The sequence below is a fragment of the Suricata suricatta genome, chromosome 4, assembly GCF_006229205.1.
Source record: "Suricata suricatta isolate VVHF042 chromosome 4, meerkat_22Aug2017_6uvM2_HiC, whole genome shotgun sequence".
In the NCBI taxonomy this organism is placed as follows: domain Eukaryota; kingdom Metazoa; phylum Chordata; class Mammalia; order Carnivora; family Herpestidae; genus Suricata; species Suricata suricatta.
In genome coordinates this window covers 152,263,666-152,284,290 of record NC_043703.1, presented here as the reverse complement: position 1 = coordinate 152,284,290, position 20,625 = coordinate 152,263,666, and the positions used below count along the sequence as shown (strand labels likewise).

The window sequence follows — 20,625 nt, the reverse complement described above, 5'->3', positions numbered from 1 at the left end:
GACAGAGTGCAAGCAGGGGAGGGGCAGAGACACATGGAAACAGAATCCAAAGCAGGCTCCAGGCTCTAAGCTGTCAGCAGAGAGCCTGATGCGGGGCCTGAACTCACAAACCCATGAGATCAGGACCTGAGCTGAAGTCGGACGCTTAACTGACTGAGCTACCCAGGTGCCCCTATACCAATCCTTTTTAAAGTCTTCTATGTTGTTCCTGTTCCTTGCTGATTTGGGCCATGGTGTCACTTGTAATAAAGACCATATGGTAAGTTGCTGCTTGTGTACTCGCTCTTTATTTCATTGGCTGTCTTGTTAGGGAGGCCTTGCTTTACTCCAAAATATTCTTTCAAAGAGCTATCTCTATGCTACCAGAATCCCAGAATTGGTTTCTCTCCATTAGCTTCAAACTAAGGTCCTATTCTGGCATAACTACTCTGGGCTTTGTATGATCAGTCTTAAAGTTCAGGGGGTTTCTTCCACATTTCATAATGAGGAGGACCCTAGTTTTTTGAGGGGTAATATGGATTATGTTTTTGGACATGCCTATTTTCAAATTCTCTGCTCAAGATTTTCTATGTGAACTTGGGGGTATTTCCTAACTTTTTTGAGATTCATTTATTTGAATATTTATGTAACATCTATTGTGTGATGAGCATTATTCTGGGTCCTACAGACAGAGTGGTAAATGGTATTCTATAAGGTTGTTTCAATATATTATAGATATTATGAAATGGCTGCCACCACTGACACCTCACAGGCCCTCAGCTGGTGGCGTCTATGTCCATTACCATCATTTGGAAGGAGAACAAACTTTCAGACTTGGATTTAAGCCGAGTGTAAGCAAACATTACCCTTCAGGTGAAAAAATATGGATACCATAACACTCTGCTAGCAAGCAGTGTCAGTGTGGGAGAAATGTTTTCAGAAAATGGAAATTCTATCGGTGTGTTAGTATCATCTGAAAAGGGATCCTAAAAGATAGGGCATTTTAACTAAGGTTATAGTCCTGGAAAAAATAATAATATGCTTGTTCAAATATAATTGGTAATTCATGTATCATTTATCAGCCACCTAACGTATTTACTGAGAATCTACTTTGTACAGGGTTTTCTGTGTATAACAGCTTGCTGGAAGCCCATGTAGTTTAAAACAATTTTCCCAAACCCCGCAGATAGAAGAAGCTTGAGCTGGGACTAGAACTCAGGTCTCCTAATTCCTTACTGAAGGAAATGCCCTATGTTTCCATCATTCACTCAGTTCTTCAGTCAGCTCAAGAGCCTTTCCTAACCTCATCTAAAATTACCCCTCTTTATATTTAGCAGTATCTGACATTATCAACATTTCTGGGGCCTTTTTCATTGTTTCTTTTCCAAACCAGAATATAAACGATGAGGGCAGGGGCTGAGTCCTTTTTGTTCACAGAGTACGGGAATGGTGCTCAGCACAGTAATTTCTAGCTATGTGAATGACCCCCCCCCCACACACACACACACTGGGAAGGCTGGGCCAGCAATGGCTGCACAGTTCTTACAAAACACGGGCTCAGAACCCCAGCCTGGCCCCAGCCCCTCTCTCCAACTTCAGCTTCAGGCATTCCCAGCCATGAACCTTGCCTCTGGCTGCCTCAGTCCACTTATTCCCTAAATGGCTGTTTATGTCTTTACTCCTGAGTCTCACTGCCTGAAATCCTTGCTCCTTCCTTATTAGCTGGACAACCCCTTTTCATCTATTAAGGACCAACCCAAATGTCATATCTTCTGATTCCAATCACAACTAATTGTTCTCTTTGTGCTCCCAAAGACACTGTGCATATCTCCATGAGAGTATTTATCACATTTCATTCATTCATTCAACAAATATTAGTTGGGTATCTTCTGCGAAGGAAGCACAGTATTCTTTAAAAATGTGTCTATCTTTTTCTAAGACTGAGGACTCTTTCAGGGGTCAAATCTTATTTATTTTGGTAGCCCTTAGACCTGCACAAAGTTTGATTTCTGCTTTACCAACTCTCGTTTACCCATCAAGACTCACTGTTGTGAATATGGTCTTCTCTAGAAAACTTTATATGGCTTCTTAGGGATCCCTACTATTTCCGATAAACTTCTAAATTATTACCTGCAAATAGTTCTGTGTTGATTCATTTGCATGTTTGTCTGTGGCACCAGCAGGTGAGAGTCAGTAGCACCTAACAGAGAAGCTGGCACAGAATGCTTCAATGAATGGGAGGTGGTGAACGCAGGGTCCTAGTGCCTCCATTCTCCACGGAGGAAGATCAAATCTGGCTGGATGGCTTCCTAGTCCCCCCCTTAGTCATTTTAAGATGCCCGGGTGAGATGCCTGACTTTCTGAAGTTGGAGAAGCTAAACCAACTGCTGACTGTTTCTGTTGTGCTGGTAGCACTTCAGGTGAAGCAGTATAAATAATATCACTGGAGGCAGCCTCCTTTCATCTGCAGATTAACCAGGCAACGTTTATCACCTTCTTAGCCAGGAAAAGCTTTTATCAGGCTCAGCTAACACCTTGCATTAGCCTCTTACAAGGACTTGCCACATCGCCTTTAAACTGGCATGCTGCAGAGTCAGCCCCGGTAAGAGTCCAAAGAAAGCGGAATCTTTTCTGAGGATTGTCAGAATGGATGGTGTCTTTATCTCTTTATAAACTGCCTGTTTGGCAGTGGAGGGGAGAGTCATGAGTTAAGTAGGCTGACCCTCATGTGGGAGAATGACTGAATATTTTGCTAATGTTCAGTAGATTTTTTGTGAGCATCATGGCAAAACTTCTTTAACAAAGATTAAGCGTCGGAGTTTCCTCACGATTATTCTGTGCCAAGACCTTAAAAGGTAAACGTTAACCTCCCCAAATGGCTGAAACTGCCTGCATATTTAGAAACCTTTGACCAGAGACACAATGAAAGTATTTCTATAGTGTTTGCCTCATCATAACTTAAATCTCTATATTGACCATTCACTAGCCATGAGTGAAGTTGGAAAGGGCGGTCTCCCCTTTGACTCTGAAAATGAGAATGAGTGACTTATTCAGTGTCCATGGGAAGGTAGACTATAGATCCTTTCCCTTTTTGTTTTGTTTTGTTTTCAGGTAATACTGGTTGCAGTATCTGCACCAATGTAATCATTATTGCTAAAACCATTTATATTTCTATTACACGGAGACCGCTGACTCCATGGATGCCAGATCCCAGAAGGCTTATTTTACAGGGCTGTCCAAACACAGACATCTCCTGTCCAGGCCCTGTGAAGCCCCCATGACTTCACAGCTCAGATAGTTCTATGTGAGGTGTCAAAGGACTCAGTACAACCAGGTCTACATCCTGTGAAACAGACCAAAGGACACTCTTTAACCTTGGAGGCAGTGGTCTGAGTAATTGTCCTAGTTCTGGAGAGATTAGCTACCTTCCCAGCCTCCAGCTTGCTTCTCCTTCTCATAGTGATAATACTTCCTCCTTTCTTTGCGCTCATTTACATATTGGGGAATGAATGGCCTCTTGAAAGACATGCATTAATGTACAAAGTTAGCATTACTAATTTTGGCATATCAGATGCATTGATGGGCCACAAATGATGTCTTTAAAATGCATTCCATTATAACCTGTATAAATTTTTGAGATGGTAATTATCTCTAGTTTACATATGAAGACAAGACAGTATGTTGGGCACTAAAAGAGTGTGAGTAGGTTCACACAATTCCAGAAGTCTCTTATGCAACACATTAGTAAATCTTGGTAGAAGAGAAATGATATAGATTGAGTGTTTACTATTATGTCCACCCACTTTACTAAGTCTTCAAATTCCTCATTTACGTCCCACGGACTCAGCAAGGCAGGCACTTTTATCTCCTATTTATTTATGAGGCTAAGAGAAGCTGAGGAACTTATCCAAGGTCAACATCCAGTAAACAACAGAACCAGGATTTGCGCCCAGAGCTAGTCTATCTCCAAAGATTCTCTAGTAAGAATTAGGCTTCTATATACTCTGCATTCATCTAAGGCTGTGGCACTTTTCACGAAACCACCCATCAGTGAGATGTCAGGACCAATACGGATTTGATTTATGGAAAACCAGCCACTAAATCAGTCATTTAGAGTTCCTGAAAAGCCGTATTGTGGATACCCAAGAAACAGTCACGTTACTTTAATTTTCAGAATTAAAAAATAACTATCAAAATCAACACTTGGGGTGACTGGGGGATTTGGGTATGTGAGGAAGGAGGAGGATGTGAGGGACAAGCAGGACACTGAATCTCCCGGAGCTTGGCGCCCTTCCTTCAAACTCTAACCACCAGGGCCATATGCCTCAAGACGGGTCCTCTGCACGTTCACAGAGGAGCATGAGTTCCAGCGTCTCCTTTTTAGCATTCGTATCTAACTTTAATCATTTTGCATTGTGCCTACAGTGGGCTGGGTCCTGTTATAATCAGGTAAATACATGTTTTGCTGATCTTAAAAGCAACTGAGGAAGGTAAAGCACTGTGCCTGAGTCATACAGGACCTCCAGGTTGTGTTGCTACCTCCAAAGGGCAGGTACCAGCACCTCTTGCACGAACTACTAAAAGCACTTTTAAATTACTGTCCTGCTTGAAAGCACTTGTGTCCTTCACAGAACACACATCAGATAGATCTATTAAAATTGCAAATCCTTCCTAACACCCCTCCCAACCCACACCTGTGTAAAAACTTATGAAAACACTGCATAAATCCCAAAATCCCTGACAAATCCTATAGGATTTGGACTTTATAAAGTCCACCATGGCTGGTGGCCATGGCCTATCTCCCTAACCTTATCCCCAGCCTCTTCCCCCTCTCTCATCTTGCTCCAGTGGTGCTGGCTTTCTTTCATTTCCTTAAGCATACCAAACTCTATCCAAATTCTGACTCTTGAACTTGATCTTCCCTCTGCATGGATAACTCACAGATCTCTGGATAGTAAGTTCCTTATTACCATATAGCTAATACTAGCTAAGCACATCCACTCTTGACACACACTACTTCATACTTGCTTCTTACTGTGTATGATTCTCTTCACAAATCACTAGATTTTTGGTTTGTTTGGTTCCTATCACTGGAATAATAACACAAGAGAAGAAACTTCATCTTGTTCTTTGTTATATCCCCAGGGCTTTCAACAGTGCCTAACACGTAGTGTACATTTACTACATCCTTGATGAATAAATGAAATGCATGAGGTGAACCTCTAAACCCAAATCTGCCTGAAGCCAAAGCCCACACTTTGACCACCAACATGCTGCAATTTTTAATTAAATTCTTAACATGGATTCAGTATTGGGCTAGGCAGGAATAATATCTGGTGCCTCCTTCAAAATGTTTATAATTTAGTTGTAATATGACATTTCTGTATTCTTGGGATAACAAATAATACCACTGAGTTCTCGGTAAAGGGAATGGCATCCGAGGGCATCAGAATGCAGAATAGAGTGGTCAGTGAGGACCAGGAGTCCTTAGAGGCTTTCTAGAGGTGAGTGTTGGTAGGAGGTTTGAATGGTGAATATAGTTTAGAGAAGGAAAGATTATTGGGTTCTCGGTTAATACTTAGCATCGGTGAGTTTATCCAGAACAGAGTCTAATCAATGACATGTATTTTAGGACATCCCAGACTAGACAGATTTGTTAGAGCCTTTCTTCTGGGGAAAAAATCCACTCACCCTTCATATACAAGTACAATTTCACAAGCAAACAAGGCAAACAAGGGAAGAGGAAAGAAGGAACGTCTCTGATTGTGGTGGAGGTAAGGGAGAGAGAGCTGGCACACATGAGTATCAGATAATTGTTGGCTTTCTTACCCTTGAAGTTCTTTTCTGTGGAATTCACCTGAAATTTTGTGCTTTCTCCAAAAATAAGTCACCAACATTGGGGACTTATAAGAGGAGGCCACCACTTTGGGGCAAATTGTAGGGCAAAGCTGCTCTGTAGCATCATGTGCCCAAATATGGGGCTGCACAGAGCCCTGGCCATTGTCAGAGACCATCCTAGAGTTTGTCAGAGGGCCACAGCTGCCCCTCCCCCCCCGAGGAAATTTCCCCACCTCTAATCATGGCTCCCAGTGAAGTGTAGGGCAAGGAGATCCTTGAGAACTAGGTCACCAACTAGTGACGATGATGTACTATGTTCAGAATAAACATCCATCCATCCATCCATCCATCCATCTGTTCACTTAACAAGTGGGTATCATGCAAATTGCAGGGGCTATAGAAAGGGTGAGACAGTTTTCTTAAGGAATCCATGGTCTATCCACAAAGAAAACCATATGCAGTTAGTGTCTTAACTGGCTCTTCAGGCATCCAGGTCTGGGTTGAATGAACTATTTATCACATAACTAGGCTTGACCACAAAATCACACGGAAACAAACCAAAACACTCCATGAAGGGAAAGACAATGCTTAACCTTTTTTTCCTCTAGAGCTCTTCCCAGAAAGGTGATAATGGAAGATTTGGTCTCAACAGGGTCACAGGCAAGGGATTTGCATTTTAAAGTTTGACAGATATTTATAGGCCTTTTGATCTCCTTTTTCCCCTTTACCACCCCCCCCAACCTTGCCTGCCTCCTCCTCCCCCACCCGATTCTGTACATTGTCCGGGTACAAATCAAAGAAATGATGGCTCCAGAGGCAGAGGACCCTGGCACCGTGATGTGGTGTGCTCATAATCACATAGTTACTATTTACCGAATATCGACTGTATATCAAGTACTTTTCTTGATTCCCAACCCCCACAATCTCCCTGCAAGCTTCATTTATGATTTACCTTTTGTTGTTGTTAAGAGTGGGGGAGGAATGAGGTTTAGAGAGATTAAATAACCTGCCTCAAGTCACCAATAAGTAGTGGAGACAGAATTAAAACCCAGGTCTGTAATTCCTTACCTATGACCTTTGCAGGAAGCCAGGCTGACTCCAGTAGACAAAGCCGGTTCTTGCCAGCTGCTTAGCTAAGGTCCCTCTTGGAAAAGATGATCCTGCATTCCAGTTTTGCTGGTGTTATTTTGGAAATAGCCCAATAAATGTCACAATTTGATTTACTCAGGACAAACTGGCAGCTGTCTTTTCCTTTGCAGCTCTTCTTGGGCTCAGAGCTTTCCCTTTGCTACTCATCTCTCGCACAGACTACTTCGGCCCAACAGCTGCAAACCTGGATTTAGAACCATCATCTGCGGCCCCGTAGAGTTTGCTGAACACAGCTTCTCTCTAGCCCTAAGAAAGCCTATTGGAAACAAACTCAGAATCTCAGACCCTTACATTTTTGCAGCTGGAGGGGATCCCAAGATCAATCTAGGAAACCGAGGTTCAGAGAACAACTTGTACAGAGTAACTGGCACCAGATTTATTAGAATACTATATATTTGCTGTATTAAAAGTGGACAGGTGGCAGTTATACTGGTGAGGAACACCGTGTAATGTGTAAACTTGTCAAATCACCGAGTTGCAGACCTTTTACTTACATAACATTGTGCGCCGAGTATACAGAAAAAAAAAGGGAAGTTAAGGGAAACAAATCACATTAACACCTTGGTGTGCTAAGTGCTTTGTCTTATTTAATCTTAGTTACAGCCCAATGACGTACAATTAATTACTATCCTCATGTTACAGATGAGCCCTGGCTTAGAGAAATAACTGACTTAAGGTTCTTAACGAGCACTTAGTGGGACCAGAAGATCTGAACTCAGGCACTGCAGGTAACACAGATCCTTCCTTTCCCACAGCAGGCCAAGGGGTGTGATGAAAAGCACAAACAACACCCCGGTTGAGTTGACTGGCCTAGGAAATTCGCTTCTGTGCACAAGAGCAAAGAGCCAGCCGAATGAAGCAATGGATGTAATCATTTTGTGGACTAATGGAGGTCAAGTCTGTAATCTAAAATCACTCGGCATTCACCAACAATCTGAGTAGGATTTTGAGTAATAGGGCCTCCCCTGGGAAACAAAGACAGCAGGCTCTCTCCCAAATCCTTGAGGCTGTCTGCGACATGTCAGAAGATTCTGCAAATTCCCTTCCTCCTTGGAAAATCCATCCCCCACACCCAAAGAGGGGGCCTTAGAAGTGTCAAATTAGGAGCCATAAGAAAGTCGTTGCTGGTGCTGGGTCTTCCGTTGAGGTTGAGAGATCACGTTCAAAGCTCAAACTGCAGCTTCCCCCCACAACTCCCCATCCCATCCCCATACCCCATCCAGGCAGGGAATGCCTCTTCCCTTCCCCCACTGTAGTTCCTTGTAAATGCCTCTGGATTGTGCTGAGCTGGGGGTCAGATTGGGAGTCTGTAACATCCTTTTTACCCTTTTCAGATAGAACTGACCTCATGGCAGAGGCTCTTGGGAAGGTTCCTCTCCAGGAAGAATGGCTACAGAAGTAGAAATCTCCCCTCCTGAGCATCCAGGGTAGATTCTGCTGTGGACTGGGCTGCTCCTAAGAATGCTCTTTTCTGAATGACTGCCCATCAGACATGTAGCTGTGGGGCCCAGGGTTCAGAACAACAGGGGTTGGAGATGATGCTGGTCCAGCAGCTTCAGATCTTACCCAGCATGCCCTGACTCAACCCCAACTGCTCTTAAGGTATAACTTACAACCTATTTCTACCAAAACATTTTTCTTGACCATCCATACTAACCTCGTTCTCCTCAGAAATGAGATATACCTACCTATAACTATCAGGAGGATAGACTGTGGGATTTAGTATTGCCTTAAGAACCACCTTTGACCTTGATACCTAAGGGAATTTTTCTGCTTCTTGATATCACCCATTCTGGAGTAAATAGTTGACCTGCTAATGACAGGTTACTAAAGATCCCAACCTGGTATCATTTTTCTAGCTTGCTGGTGATGATATTCTCTCTATTTAGAAAGTACCCTCATACACGTTCATTGGTGTGTGCTGCATTTGACACCGTGAAGCCCTTTCCTGACGTCTAGCACACTGCAGATGTCTGTTCTAGAAAATGAGCACCCTGGTACAGGGATCTCGTCTGGTTCCTGATATGTGTCCAGAATATCCTGGTAAGGTTTCCAGTACATCATAGACAGAGTACTTAGGAAATGTGTGTTGCAGGTCGAATGCATTAACCAATCCTGAAGCAAGTCTGTGAGAGCAAGCCTAGCTCGGTGATACCCTGTGGAGGAGGGTGTTGCTCTTCTGGCCCAGGAAGAATGGATGGAGAGACTGTGCACAGCTGAAGGGGAGCCTGCAAGCCTGCACTCCTGCAGAAATGAGGGAGGGTAGACCAAACGAGGCCAACAAGCAGTTACAAGGGAAACACCTCAGATGTCCTGTGCTGGATCAGGCATCAGGTAGGTAACCATGGGAACTGCAAACCGCTAGACCAATGGTTCCCAGATCCAGCTTTCTTAAGAGGACTCATCTGAAGAGTCTGTTCATTTTTTTTCTTTTGTGTTCATTTATTTTGGAGAGAGAGAGTGAGAGAGACAGAGGGAGGGAGGAAGGGAGGGAGAGAGAGAGAGAGAGAGACAGAGAGAGAGAGAGAGAGAAAATGAATGAGTGGGGGAGGAGCACAGAGAGAGGAAGATACAGAATCTGAAGGAGGCTCCAGGCTCTGAGCTGTCAGCACAGAGCCCGACATGGGGCTCGAACTCATGAACCGTGAGATCAGGACCTGCCCCTTAAGAGTCCATTATAAAAACAAATTGTTGGACTCCATCCCCCTAGGTTCTGAGTCAGGTCGTTTTTGGCTCACACTTAAACAAGCAGTATTGTAGGTCAGAGAGAGATGTCAGAAGGCTGGAACAAAAAAAGAAGGTAAATGATGGCATTTGGGGGGCACAGATCCATTCACCACACCTTGCGTTGCACCCACAAAAAGTGCGATAGTGGCCACCAAGGTGTTGGCTGGTACTCAGAGCAGACCAGAAAGAACACATAGCGTTTGGATAGGCAGTGGGGTGGCAGCACTCACGTAAGGCAGAAAACCGACACTAGCCAAGGCATAGCAACGGGAAAAGCAGCCTGTCTTCCAAGGAGAGTGAGAAGGGAAAGTCCAGGCTGGAGGAAAGGGAAATGTGGGAAAGGAATAGGAAGCTTAGGGACAAGTAAGATGGGTAATAAGAGAAAACAGAGTAAGGGCTCATCAGCAGGCACAGCCTCGTCAGGATCAAAAAAAGATGCTAAGATCCTAAGATGGTAACAGCTGGCCTTATGGGGAAGGCGTGGGAGGAAAGAGGAAGGGCATTTGCCTCCAATTCCATTATTGTCTGTTCCTTAGCACAGACACCCCTAGGGCTCCCAGCTCTGCCAAGAAGATTCTTCTGCAGGGCTTATCACAAATGCTGATGATTAAGAAGGTTGCTTAGTCCACAAAGACTCTGCTTTTCATTTTTCAGAATGTCCAGAGAGGCTAGTTTGAGACTCTTACCTTCCCTCGGCTGGCTTTCTCACTGTGCTTCCGAACCTGCTCTTCCCGTAAGGAATAGCGACATGACATCCTTAGAGCGTTTTGAGCTGTGAGAAGGGACAGCACTATGCACACACACCCATAGGCACAATTATTTTCGCAGGATTCTATTTCTCGGTTCTCTTTGAGTCCATCTCTTGGCAACAGCTGTGTGGCTCCCCAAAGCCAGCGACAGCTGCAGTAATGAGCCTGCCATTTGAGTCTGTGGATGACACAGGCTCGGCCCCATGATCCAGCTGTTCTTTAAAGCCTTGGGGCTTGTCCCCTGGTCTGGACAACAAAGAAGGCCATTCATCAAGCCTCCACATTGGAAATATTCGTATGGGGGAACCCCTCTTCCTCTTACCAGTGGTACAGTCTTGTGATTCTGCCATTTAGGGGTAGTTTTGCCATAGGCAAGTGAGAACGACTCCTTACACACCAGTTTACTCAACTCTGATGGAGAGGGTAACACTCCCTACCTATGTGCTGTTGTCAATCTCCAGAGATAGAAACAGATAGGAAACCCGTTTACATACTATAAAGCAATACTCGTGGATTAGTTATGATCAAGGCCCTTGTTCCTGAGTCTGACAAGTGAAAGAAGTTACTGAGCAGTGCAGGGCAGCACAGTAACCTTCTGAACTGGGCTGTCTGTGTAAATGGTCCCTAAGGGGTAGACAGGACACAAAGGGCTCTTGGAGGAGACACTTCCACCAGGCTTAGAGGGACTAGGAGAATTGGAGAGGTTAAGGGAGGAAGAGGGACATTGGAGTGAGGGACATTTCTAGGAAAAGATCAAGAAAAGAAAGTGTGGTCTAGGGACAGTGTAGAGCCATCCTGGAATTGAGAAGAAAATGTGCCCGAGAACCAGGGAGACGTAAAGTTCAGAGGGTCAGGATGGGCCAGAGTATCCTTTCCAGCCTTAAATGTCAGACAGAGAAGTTGTTAGGAAAGCTTCTAAAAGCATGAAAAAGTCAAGGAGTCCTAAAGGCCTCAGATCATCCAGTCCTGCTCCCCGTGTCCTGTGCTTTATGTCTCCTTAACAACCTAGACAAAGACACCAGCGCTGTGCATGCTCTTGGCTTCCTGGTGCCAGACTCAGTAGCTCTCAACCCCGTGGAGGTCTTTATCTGTCCACATCAGTGGTTTTCGACTTCCTGGCTTATTAAAAATAAAAAGAAGAAATTCCCAGGGCCCAGCCTAGACTTCTCAAGCAGAATCTCCAGAAGGGCCTGAGAATCTGTCTTTGAAATGAATTCTTCCTCTTTCCCTAGGTGATCTTGTCATCATGCAGGTGTGGGGATGTGTGCATGTGCACTCTCTGACATGCGTCCTGAACGTGGAAACCCAGCAAGGACACAGCAACCCATACTGTATCCTACTCATCGATATCCTATTGTCGTTACAAAAGTACTTCCCCTCACCTCCCTTCCTCCCTTCCTTCCTCCCTTGTCCTTTCCTCATTTTTTAAATAAGTGTGGTACCAGATGCTTTGATTCAACTTGAGGGTGACTGTGGATCCTGAGTCTATATCCAAGGCCAGGTGTCATGCCATTTCTGTACATGTATTAATCTTCACAGCAACCCTGTGAAATGGGTGCTGTTACTATCCCCATATTACAAACAGAGAAACTGAGACCCAGAGATTCAGTTACCTGCTTATGACCACATAGTTCTAAAAGGAGAAGGGTCAAGATCTGAACCTAGGAATACTGGCTAACAGTCATTGCTTCAAACCATGCCATCAGACTAGAGAGGACAGTAAGGTGAATGAAGAAAAATATCCTCAATGTCTCTTACCAGAAACAACCACTCCAACACTTAGTCATTTTTACAGGCAAAACATTAATTGAATCAACCTATTAATTTTATATGCCCTGCTTAAAAACCCTATGGTTAGATTATATTTCCTCTATCATGTGTTCTTTACAAATTGATTTTTGACAACCATGTATCCCTCCTTTGTTAGATCTCAAAGTTGTTTTTAATTTTTTACTATCATATTATGATAACTATTCTTGTTTATAAATATTTTACTGCAACTTTGGTTCTATAAAATGAAGTTCATGTGCCAAAGGTACTTTTAAATTTAATGCATTCTAGGGGCCCCTGGGTGGCTCAATAGATTAAGCATCTGACTTCAGCCCAGGTCATGATCCGATGTTTCATGGGTTCGAGCCCCGTGTTGGAATCTGTGCTGACAGCTCAGAGCCCTGGAGCCTGCTTCAGATTCTGTCTCTCTCTGCCCCTACCTCATTCATGCTTTGTCTCTTTCTGTTTCTCAGAAATAAATAAATGTTTAAAAAATGTAATACATTCTGGATATTTTAAAAAATATATTTTTGAATCTAGCTAACTCTTCGACAAGCAGTGTGTGGGCAGGACCACCTTCTCACCCTTTTGCCAACTTTGCCAATTTGGAAGGTGAAAAACGGCCTGCCCTTGTTGTGTCCATTTACATGTCTTTGATTACTATTGAGATGGACTTTTCTGTGTTTATTAGCCCCTCGTACTTTGTCTTTGGTGAGTTGTTTACTCACTCCCTTTTCGTTTGCCCCAATGGCAAGCTTGTATTCTTCTTATCTGGATGAGTTCTTCAGAATAATACCCTTTTGACCCTCATATATATGAGAAATATTTCCCCAACTTTGTGCTTTGCCTTGTGTCTGCTTTTTAGATGCCAGTCTACTTGCAAATAAGGAAATCTGAATTAAAAAATGGTCCAAAGGAGAGGTCAATGTTTCTGAAAATAAGCGGGGTCATTAGGCAGATACCTTCTAAAAAACATGGTTAGTATTCATTCTAATACCAGGACTTCTGGCATCTTAATTTCTGGATTGGAGGGGACTGAGGAAGTAATTTCACACTTCTTTTGCTCTTCAGGCTGGTAAGAACAGAGGCAAATCCTTAGAGAACAACCTCAGTGCAAATTGCTTTCAACTTTTTTGACATAGGTATTAAAACGCCACCCCAAGTACCAGTGGTAATAAAGAATCCAACTTAAAAGGGGAGTAGGTGTAAATGTAACACATGAGATTTTTTTCTTTTTTTTGAATCTTGCTAGCCAGTTGCTGAAGAATCAGAGAAGCACTCCAAGTTGCTTCCCCTCCCTCGTCTGTGAGGAAAACCCGAGCTATTTGAGGCTAAATGTTGACATGAGTTTTTTGAACCAAAATGAACTGTTCATATTCCCTTGCGCTAAGATCAATCACCACATCCTGCCCATTGCTCTCAAGGGAGAATTAGTTCCACTTCCTCTATTTACCACCCCTTTCCTCTGTTCTGATGATTCCCCACCCATATGTTGCAACCCCCTCTCTACAACCCTCCTGTCTTCCACCTAAATGCCTATTTTGTGCAGACGTGGCGGCTGGATCTCTCCCCACTCAAATGAACAGATTTAGTCCTATTTTCAAAAGAGAAAGAAGTGTAGGGACCCCACAGGGACATGGGTGCTTGGGAGTGGATTCTTTCTGAGATGAAGCCACACGACCCTGGCTTCCATCTACACTGATTTTGCAAAGAAAATTCACATAGCACTTGGCTGTGGAATGGGTTGAGGAGTTAGGATCTTGAGGTCAGGTTGTCTGAGTGCTGAGGAGAGAGGAAGCCTTACAAATTCTTGGGAAGGAGGATTCCATTGTTCCTCATGACAGGGCTTAGCAAGGGGTGGTGATAAACCGACTTTCTCGTCAGGGAATCCTCCTCAAGAATGGCCTAAGAAGTACACAAGGGTTTTGTCTTTCTGTTCTAAAGGATTTCTTGAGTTTATTTTTATTTAGTTATTTAAAAGTGTTTTTTTAATTTTTAAATTTACATCCAAGTTAGTTAGCATATAGTGCAACAATGATTTCAGGAGTAGATTCCTAAATGCCCCTTACCTATTTAGCCCATCCCCCCTCCCACAGCCCCTCCAGCAACCCTCTGTTTGTAATCTATATTTAAGAGTCCCTTATGTTTTGTCCCCCTCCCTACTTTTATATTATTTTTGCTTCCCTTCCCTTATGTTCACCTGTTTTGTTTCTTAAATTCCTCATATGAGTGAAGTCATATGATATTTGTCTTTCTTTGACTGACTGGTTTCTCTTAGCATTATACCCTCCAGTTCTAGCCACATTGTTGCAAGTGGCAAGATTTCATTCATTTTGATTGCCGGGTAATACCCCATTGTATATAGATATATACATATACCACATCTTCTTTATCCATTCATCTGTTGATGGACATTTAGGCTCTTTCTACACTTTGGCTCTTGTCGCTAGCACTGCTGTAAACATTGGGGTGCCTGTGCCCCTTCGAAACAGCACACTCTGGTTTTCCAGAGTGGCCGCACCAGTTTGCATTCCCACCAACACTGCAAGAGGGATCCTCTTTCTCTGCATCCTCTTCAACATATATCATTGCCTGAGTTGTTAATGTTAGGCGTTCTGACTGGTGTGAAGTGGTATCTCATTGTGGTTTTGATTCGTAGTTCCCTGATGATGAGTGATGTTGAGGATTTTTTCATGTGTCTGTTCGCGACCTGGATATCTTCTTTGGAGAAGTGTCCATTCATGTCTTCTGCTCATTTCTTCATTGGGTTATTTCCTTTTTGGGTATTGAGTTTGATAAGTTCTTCACAGACTCGGGATACTGTTTATCTGATGTGGCATTTGCAAATAAGGGGCTTTTGGAGTTCAGCACATCTATCTTCTGTCTCTCATCTCTCCCATGACATAAGCCAAATTATTCTGTTTCTGTTTTTTTTCCTGCTATCTTGTCCTGGCCAAATACTCAGCCTGGGAAAATCATCTATTTGTCCATTTGCGTAATGCTTTATAATTGATTAAGACCAAAATACTGTTTTGTGGCATTACAATGAACTTCAAACTCAAACCAGGAGAGCCAAAGACATTTTATTATTTCCCTGGTTTGTAGTCGAAGTAACGGCAGTGACAGGAAAGTCATTCTCCCAAGTACCTCAGGCTGCCTTTGCTAAAACTCTCACAAGCTTGACAACACAGGGGCTCTCTCCCTAACTGCGTAGGAAATTGCTACTTTTATTTCTCTCTACTAGCTCAAGGACATAGGAAGATACCCAATAGCACTTAGGTGTTTCAACACACACACAGGCACACACACATGTACACACACACCGTATTCCCTTTGTCCCACAAGAATGATCCGTTTTGTTGTTGGTGTCGAGCATCAGATGGCTGCTGAGAGTGTGTGAAGAGGGGAAAAGATCCAGGTTCTCAGCCTAGTCCTGGTTGTTTTCAAGGGCTGGGTCCATCACTTGCCTACTAGGAAGGCCTCGGCTGGTCTGGCTGGTGGGGATCTGCGAGGCTGGGGCTGGACTGAAGAATATATGGGGGTCAGCGGAGCGTGTGGAGCCCGGAGCCGGCGGGAACCCCAAAGGCTGAGGCCAGCTATTAGAACTAGGGTGCTCTGAGTGTCCCGTGCTGAGCACAGAGTGGAGGCAGGGAAGGGGGGACCGGCAGCATCACCAGAGCTGACTCCGGGATGTGCGGGCCACAGAGCTGCTGGGTGAAAGTGGCCTTGCAGAGAGAAGCTGCTCTGCTCACCCTGGGCCAGGTCCTTCGTGTTTAAGCGTCTAAGCATGGCTTCCTCTCTAGTAAACGGAGGAAGACACCTACCTCCCTGGACTGCTGAGGATTACAGGGGCTGATGGGTGTGGGGCTCTTGATTCAGCCCAGCCCAGGCTCCGTGCTTCATGCACTCCAAAAAGGAAAGCACTGGGGGTGTCTGGGTGGCTCAGTCGGTTCGGTGTCTGACTCTTAATTTTGGTTCAGGTCATGATCTCAAGGTTCATGAGTCTGAGCCTCACGTTGGGCTCTGCTTTGAGGGAGCGGAGCCTGCTTGCGATTCTGTCTCCCTCTCTCTCTACTCCCCCATCAAGACAAATAAACATTTTTTTTAAAAGTTAAAGGAAAGCATTATCACTGTTATTATCAACATTAAAACAGAGTGTTTTATTTGCAAAATAATAAGACATTCTCTCTAAAATTTTAATTCTAGGGTATTATGCTTAAATATCAGCCTTACTTGCTGTTTGATAAAGATAACTGCGTGGCCCAAAGCCAAGGAAAGTGCTGGGAAGTGGCAGGGAAGACAGATGCCTTCTATTTTAGAACTGTGAGCCTAAAGTTGTAAAACAGCTGCAATCCTTACCACATGTGACAAGGGCCTGGTCCAAAGCCCTCTCTCACCCGTGTCCTTCCTCATGGGGTAAAATCATCCCCTCGAGCCCGGTGCTCTGGAGTCAGACCACCCGGGACTAGATCATGTCTCCTCCACTTTTAATCTCATGGTCTGGGGCAACCTCTCCCCTTCTCTAAGTCCCAGCTTTTTCTTATGCAAAATGGAACAAACATAGTACTTTCTTTAAAGGATTTTTGTAAGATTTAAATTAAATAAGTCATGCAAAGCATTTTATACTAAATACATTTATTATTCTTATCATCCCTGGGTATGACCAAGGTGCCTCTGCAGGTCACGACACCCTCCTTAGACTATCAGAATGAAGTCTGTCTACTCACCAGGGCAGAAAAGAGTTCCAGGGAGTGCTTAATTTAGGAATAAAGACAGAAAGTCTCAACCTACAGAATCCTTTTAGCCCTCGCAATGCCTAGTGTACAGGCCACTCTTAGGAGCCCTGAATCCTCCGGCTACATGATTGAATGGCCCCAACCCATTGGTTTTCCCGTATTTACTGAGTTGTAGTTCAAGCTTGAGTTCTGGCTTCAAGAGCACCTCAGGGACCATCACGCCAATGCCTCCGGCTGTTCTTTTAGCCAGAGGTTAAAAGTCTGGACCCCAGATGGCCTGCGTAGGTTCGAATCCTGGGGTTAGCGGTCATTAGGTGTGGGGTCTTGGGCAAGTTACTGAACCCCTCTCTGCCTCAATTTCTCATTAGGTAAACAGGATGAGGGCTGTTGCTGGCACCTACTCTACAGGGCTCCTGTGAGGATTAATGTGAGTTAATCTATGTTAAGCTCCTAGAATAGTATCTCATGCAGCCTTGGTCTCTATGCATGATCTCCATAGCAGCTGGTGTGGTGTCTCCAGCGCTGGGCTGGCCCAGTCTGCCTCCACGTCAACCTGATGATGATGACTAGAAGTTCCTTGTCACCTGCCAGCTGAACTCCAAGTGCCTTATCCTTAGGGACAAGACTTAGCCCTCCAGCCTCAGCCTCCACTGGACCCCTGTGGACACGGAGCTAGTGGTTTCCTGAACAATTCATGCTATATCTAACCTTCAAGCAGTATCTAGAAGGAGCTCCCCTGACCTTTCATCTCACTAAAACAGGTCTGCCTTTAAAAGAACATCCTTTAAAGAACCTACAGGAGTGTTACTTGAAAAGCAAGGCTGTAGAAATAACATCTTTCAGAAAGTGTACCGAATCTTTTCTGTGCCCCTTATTTGTGTGTAAATATTTATACGATTTAACTCGGGTTTAGTGGCTCTCCTCTGGACACTAATCACTTTCTATCATCCACCAGTGTTTGGTGAAGCACTAAAAGTGCTATTTGTATGGGGACACATTACAGAGGATTCCTGGGGGCCGTCACATACAGTCATGCATGTGCCCCATGGTTAAATTTATCACAGCATTTGTACATTGTTTTATCAGTATTTTTAACTTCTCTATCTCCACCCCCAATCCTCTAAGCAACATGAGGACAAAAGCTTCTTAATTTAATTTTCTGTTCTCAGCACCCAGTGCAGTGCTTGGCACCCAACATGTACCAAATAAAAAACCAATAGGCTAATTGATGGTCACCTTCTTAGCTCTGCCTGCCATGCTGAGACCCAGAAAAATAATCATCCAAACCTTCAAGGAACTTGCAATGTAATTGGGAAAGCAAGTCAAACTAATGCAGATAGATAACCAGAGCCTCAGGCAGTACATATTAGTGTCAAATGAATGGAGTCAAAGCTATGTACTGTCAGTCAGAGAAGGAAGAAATTCTGAGGGCTGAGGCAAGCGACGAAGGCTTCTTAGAGGAGGTGGGACTCAACCAAGCTCTGCATCTTGCAGATTTTCTCAGTGATTACACTACATGGGTGACATTGCTTCTGGGGGCAGAGTCTACTGTGGAAGGAGTCTGGACGTGGCATTCATACAGACTTAGGTGGTACCTAGCCTGCCTTTCCATCCTCTTGCTGTGTCTCCTAGGTCCCTTTCTGAACACGGTTTCTCATGTATGTGAGTAATTGTGATCTTGAACCCATTGGTGAATCTCTCTTAGCTTCAGCTTGGTCTGTACTATTGAAATACTAATACTTAGCTCATATAGAACACATTTTTACCAGGTCTCTATATTGTAAGCTTTAAGGTTTATAACCTCTATCATAGAGAGTTGTGAGAAAATTAAGATGATCTAATACATCTAAAAGAAACAGGTGTAGGGATGCTTCAGTGGCTCAGTCAGTTAAGCCTCTGACTTTAACTCAGGTCATGGTCTCACAGTTTGTGGGTTCAAGTCCCACGTTGGGCTCTGTGCTGACAGCTCAGAGCCTGGAGCCTGCTTCAAATTCTGTGTCTTCCTCTCTCTCTGCCTCTCCCCCATTCACACTCTGTCTCTCAAAAATAAACAAACATTAAAATAATTTTTAAAAATTTAAAACAGGTGTAATTCTTAGTACCCAGTAGGAATTCAACAAAGAAGCTCTCATTTTAGTTGGACTCCAATATTAGTATTTTTAGTTTACAGATCTATCGAAAGACTTTCTGCAACATCATGAGAAGTTGAAATCCACTTGAGCTCTCTCTCTGCCTTGAGCAAATGGTCCATACAAACTGCCTCCTATGATACAGGAGTCTAGAAAGTCATAAGAGAAATAGACCTTCCATCTTGATATTTCTTGAAGATCTGTGGATAGTGCCATTTCTCACAAGATAGACTTTAAAAAGCCAGTGTCCATGCTGATTCACTCAGTGTTCTGCAGCATGGCAGAATTGCCAGGTTCAGAGCGGATGATTTCATCAGTGACTGTAGTTACTTTTATTAATCTTGAAAACATCTTAATATATTCCTATAGCCCTTTCCACTTCCCAAAGGCAAGCTTCAGCTTTAAATCATTCTAACTTCTTAGCAACATGGTATATAGGTTGACCCTAGCTTTCCCGTGAGGAAACCAAAGTTCATAAAGGATGAATGACTCACTCAATGTTCTATAGTAAAGCAGGGTCAAAACTAGGGTGGGGTGCCTTGAGTCACAGTTCCAAACTTCTGGGCAAAGTGGAAAGTTCTCTTTGGCAGTGATTACTGAAGAGGGGTCAGTGTGGGACTGCTCCATCATAGCAAGGAGTGTCTGTTTTATTCTTGTCATTGTTTAGAATTGGCACTGGATAGTGACAGCAAAACACAGACCAAAGTCAGCTTTATCTCTGTTTTCAAATGGTCTACAGGCAATGCATCCCTTTATTGACTGCACTGGAGGCCGATGGCTCCCATCACTGGCCCTGGGCAACTACTGCTCTTTGGTGAAGAATTATAAATTGGTTTTGTTAAAAGGAAAAGAAAAAGAAAAAACACTTCATTTGAAGGAGAGGATTTTGATTTCTAAGCTGAAGTGAGTTGACACCAAAGAAAATGGGAGAGATGCATTTATAGATCCGTGTAGTGTGGCTGCAACTTCTCTTGACTCAGGGAATTGACAACTCGCTGAACAGGGTTTAATAAGTTTGGCAACATAGGTTGCCATACTTAAAGCTTACAATGTAGAGACCTGGTAAAAGTGTGGTCTCTAAGAGGCAAGTACTAGTATTTGAATTGTATAGACAAAGCTGAAGCTAAGAGAGACTCATTAAAGAGTCCAAGTTCACAATTACTCAGTAGTCAATGTAAGATGAGTCTGACTCCAGCGGACAGACCCTCACCACTGCTGTCACTATCTCTCTGCCCAACAATATCTGAACAGTCATTCAGGCAGGAAAAATGCTAGTGTTGCAAAGGAGACACATCACAGAGGGCTTCCCATGGCCACTATTTGTGGAGATTGAGCCCCGCATAAAAGAGTCTGGCCAAGGAGGTCAGTGGGGGGCTAAGAGAACCCAAGCTAGGTATTTTTCTAATTTGCACAGAGGTGCCTTTCTGGCCAGCAGTGAGTTTTAGGTTCACGCATGAGAGCAGTCTGTTGCCCTCTGTTTCCTGTTGCTTCTCTGAGCACTGTTTGTCAGTTTCTCAGATGTGGCTCTGCCTAACTTCCGGGCCGGTT

General features: G+C 43.8%; 1 long non-coding RNA gene across 1 annotated transcript in view; it reads right to left on the bottom strand.

Moving 5' to 3' along the window:
- The window catches only part of LOC115289179, a 38,164-nt gene extending 27,712 nt beyond the window's left edge, over positions 1 to 10,452 (bottom strand). The window contains exon 1 of the long non-coding RNA XR_003907440.1: positions 10,380 to 10,452. This is a non-coding gene — a long non-coding RNA (uncharacterized LOC115289179). The remainder of the gene's footprint in view (positions 1 to 10,379) is intronic.
- Positions 10,453 to 20,625: the final 10,173 nt, after the last annotated feature.